At 33.2% G+C, this 4,575-nt stretch overlaps 1 pseudogene across 1 annotated transcript; it reads right to left on the reverse strand.

Annotated features, from left to right (window-relative positions):
• Nucleotides 1-1,042: 1,042 nt before the first annotated feature.
• LOC111310251 (putative receptor-like protein kinase At5g59700 pseudogene) lies at nucleotides 1,043-4,285 on the reverse strand (annotated as a pseudogene). The gene has a single exon (XR_016330327.1). The product of XR_016330327.1 is annotated as a putative receptor-like protein kinase At5g59700 pseudogene (transcript).
• Between the last annotated feature and the right edge of the window lie 290 nt (nucleotides 4,286-4,575).

Consider the following 4,575-nt stretch of genomic DNA (forward strand, 5'->3'; position numbering starts at 1 on the left):
TCTTATGTTTAATATTATTTTGGTAAATAATATTTATAATTGTTATAAGTATTATTTCTTAACATTAAATATTTCAAAGTTTTTTTTATAATTTATAATATTTAAAACTAAATGCAAAAAAAAAAATTAAATATTACTTGATTAAATTTTAATTTTGTAAATATATTACTGTTATTAATTTTTTTAATATAACAATTATTTGACATAAATTAATTTTAATAACTTTTAACCATTTATTCATAAAATAATAAATAATTTAAATTTTTTATTATATATAAACTTTAATTTAATGTTTTTAACAATTTTTAAAAATTATAAGTCACTTCATTATTTTTATATTTATATTTAAAAATATATTTTATTATTAATTTTAATTTTACAATATCATTATTTTTAATATCCCACGACTTGTAAGAAAATGGTGAGAGTTGAAGCCAACGAATGTCTGTAGGACGGTAATAGTCTACCCTTGTAACGTTGGCAGCTCCTGATTCGTCTGCGTTGCCAGCTATAATTGGCGCAATGGAAGTTTTTACAACCGTTGATCATGTTGATCATTGTCAAAGTCTTCTTTTTTTTTTCCAAGAACGTGGTGTTATGTATAGTCGGTGTATTGCGTATAAGATCCTTTGATTGTATCATTTATTATTGTAATTCATGCTTTTATTGTTTTACTTTTTGCTCGAGGGAAATATTATCACTTATAATTTTATTTATTATAATTTTATAAATTATAATTATCTAATCATAATAAAATATTATATAAAAATTCATCATTTATAATTATAGTGTTGTAAAAAATTTTAATTAATTTTACATAATTTTAAATTATTATTAATCAATTGTACAACAATCATTGTATATATTGTTTTGCTCTAGAAAAATTGATCTTCCTACGGAATTTTTCTTCTACATTTGTAATATTTTTATTATTCCCAAAATAAAATAAAAAAATATTACCTTTTATTTTTAATAATAAAATTTGGCTTTTATTCTTTTAAATTAATTAGAGACAATGTCGAGAAAAATACTAGCTCGAACCTATTGAGAAATTGAAAATTTTATATGATTTTCATCTTATAGAAACAGAAAATTGGACATAATATTTTGGAGTAGAAAAAAAAAAAAAACAAGATAACTATTGTAGAAAAAAAATACAAAGATGACTACTGCATGCAAATATCAAATCTAGCTAACTGATTTTTAAAGAACTTGCAGCCTTGGGATAAAGCTAATTGAGATATATTTTTGCAAGGTGAAGTGCAGAAATAAGAGAAATGTAGTGGAATTCACCTCTTCATGTACAATATGTAATGTTCATCTACCTCATTTCCTCTCTCACCATTTGAGCAAAAACTGTACTCATTGAAATACCAGCAAGGTCGTCTAAACCACCGGCTCTGCTGAATTCTAGACTCGTTTCCAAGTCACTGACATGGCTGATTTGAGAAGATAATTCACCGTTTTGATTGGATTTTTCTTCATTTATTTGAAGTGCAGATTCCAAGTTCCATAGAACATCTCCCATTGAAGGCCGATAAATGCCATGTTCTGCCAAGCATTTCTCAGTTATGTCCCAAAACTTCCTCAAAGAGGCCGTTTTTATTTGACCAACAAGACTAGGATCTACAATTTCTTCCAATTTCCCATTCCTGCAAGACTTCATTGCCCAGTCAACTAAATTCACCTTTTCTCTCGAAAGGGATGGATCGATAACAGGCCTTCCACAAAGGACTTCAAGCAAAACAACCCCAAAGGAGTAGACATCTGATTTCTCTGTTAGTTTTTGCCTTGTCAAGTACTCTGGATCAAGATATCCAAAGCTTCCTTTCACTGCTGTACTCACATGCGTCTGATCAATATCAGGACCAGTCTTGGAAAGACCAAAATCAGCAACTTTAGCCATGAAATTCTTATCCAGTAGTATGTTGGCAGACTTGACATCGCGGTGTATTATTTTCTTAGCTGAACCGGTATGAAGATAGTGAAGTCCTTTGGCTGATCCAATGCATATCTCAAGCCTTTGTCTCCAACTCAACCCAGGAAGACTTGAGCCATATAGATGATTCTTGAGTGTTCCATTCTCCATGTACTCATAAATTATGATCATCTCATTTTGTTCATCACAGTAACCAATCAATGATACTAAATGGCGGTGTCGGAACTGAGATAGCATTTCAATCTCAGTCTGGAATTCAATAAGACCTTGGTTTGATTGAGGAGCTCCCCTCTTGACTGCAACCTCAGTTTCATCTCTCAATACTCCTCTATATACCTTACCAAAACCACCAACCCCAATTACCAAATTTTCACTAAAATTATCAGTGGCCTCTAGAATTGCCATGAAAGGAAAGCGATAGCCAATTTTTGAGCTGGAAAATATGGCAGTCCCATTAGAGTATTTACTTCCTGTGGTATGAACTTTTCGTCCCCTATTCATGGAAAAGTGCTCCTCTTTCCCCAGTACTGGTTTTCTTCTTCTGCAAAAAAGGAAGATAACTGCAGCCAAAACAACAACAACAAATGATCCAACAGCCAAGCCAACTATAACCACGACTTTCATCTTGGACCTTCTCGAGGAAACAACATCAGGATCATCAAGACTGCCCCTAGCATTGTTTATTTTCATGATCTCCAAACCATTGAGAATGACAGTTGGGTAATGGAGTATATTAGATGGACCAACGCTTACATTAAGCTTAGCACTAGCACTTGCCCTTGTGCACACATCCATAAAATATGGGGCACCTAAAACATTTGATGTCTGAGAACCAAGATTAAGATGACCAGCTGAATGCGTATTCACAAAAATTTCCACAAAGATGCTTTCCAGAGTAGTTTTATTCATTATATCGCAAAAGTGAAGCCGAACAAGATAATCAAACCCAGGGCTAACATCAAAGCTCCATGTCAAGTTTGCATTAAGATTAGGATCTATGGAGGAGTTCAACATAGTCGCAGTGCCATATACAGAAGCAGGAGCAAAATCTTCAGTCACCAATCCTCCAGTAAAATTAACAGCTTTGACATTTGACACAAATGATCCTAGATTCTTGTCAGTCCGATATGCATCATCTGAAACCCAAAGTCGCCACAAGGTATCATTTTGTGGAAGCACTGTTGTATTTCCCATATCCACCCTTGCAACTGTCTCCAGTGCCTGCTCCCACAGATTTCTGTTCCCACCTTTTGAATCAATTGTTCTGGCTTCTTTAGGAATGAGATTATCAGGAATTGAGAAAACTTCCAAGGCATTGATGAAAGCAAATGAATTGGCAGAAGGGGTAAAAGTAAGAACCAGCTTATTAGAAGTAATGTTCAAGCTGTATTCCTTAACAACAGAACCATTCCCTAACTGAGGTTCACTGATAAGAGTAAAGTTTTGAGCAGAAACAGAGAATTTTGCCTTGCTCATATTGTACGTTTCGAATACTAAAGGAAAGAAATGAAGACGAATCCAGTGTCTTCCTTGTTCTTTTATTGAAAAACTGTAATGGGAAGGTCCATTGAAAATTCTAGCAGTTTGATACAGAGCTGAATCATAGTAGAGTGAGATAGAATTTGAACTAGAATTGGCAAAAATATGCTCTGGGGTTGAAAGAGTATAAGATGAAGAACTGGAATTATCAGCTACAAATACTCTATCACCCACTGATATATTTGTAAAGGATCCACAGTGTATCAAATAGTTATCTACAGGGTTATATCCAAGTGAGAGACAAACTAAAAAAAACATAGATGAAATCCAAACAATCAATCCAAAATTCCCAGGATTCTCCATGACAGAAACTTGAATATTGACAAGTGATTAGAAAAGACAATAATGATTGCAGTAGAAATGGCAAAAACTAGAGATGATCAAGAGACCAATGGCAAAAACTAGAAATTGCAGTAGACAAGAAACTACTACAACAAAACAGGCTAACCTGAGATACGAAATGAAAAAGCTCACAACTGCTTTGCAACTTCACCAATAGACCCAATTTGGTAACAACCCAATGAACAAAAATCAATGATAAACAAAAGGGTAATCAGAAAAAGTCACCTGACAGTAACCAAAGGAAAGATTGAAAAGAGACTGCCAAAAAACCCAACTTGAAGAAGGAAAGAAAGTAACAAAGATGTCGAATTAATGAGTTCCACAACTTGTAGCTGTTGAAAGTTACGTTACGATCAACGTTTGTTTTTGGAAAGTTCATGGAATTGAATAGAAAAGGCCAACACAAATGAAAATTAATTAATATTTGGATTGGAAAGTAGATAAGTTGACTCAAAAGCGTTCGAATAGGCAAAAACGTAATTGAAGATTGAAGTAGAAATGGAGGACAGCTATGAAGGGCGGCTTAGTCTCACCTTCCTTCCGTGTGAACGTTAAAAGCTTGTGTCGTACGTTTGGTGGTTTAGTTTAACAGTTGTGTCCTTGGGTTGGTGCAAGAGAAAAAAGTGGCAAGAGAAGTAAGTCTAGGAATTAGGCCATGTTTGTTTTGTTGTTTTTACATATATATATTTTCTTTTTTTAAAGTAAGCAGTTGGGTCTAATTTTTTTTAGGCCAAATTAAAATGTCTATATCCATC

Source organism: Durio zibethinus, chromosome 19, assembly GCF_047325235.1.
Source record: "Durio zibethinus cultivar Kanyao isolate XHJ-2024 chromosome 19, ASM4732523v1, whole genome shotgun sequence".
NCBI classification, from domain to species: Eukaryota; Viridiplantae; Streptophyta; class Magnoliopsida; order Malvales; family Malvaceae; genus Durio; species Durio zibethinus.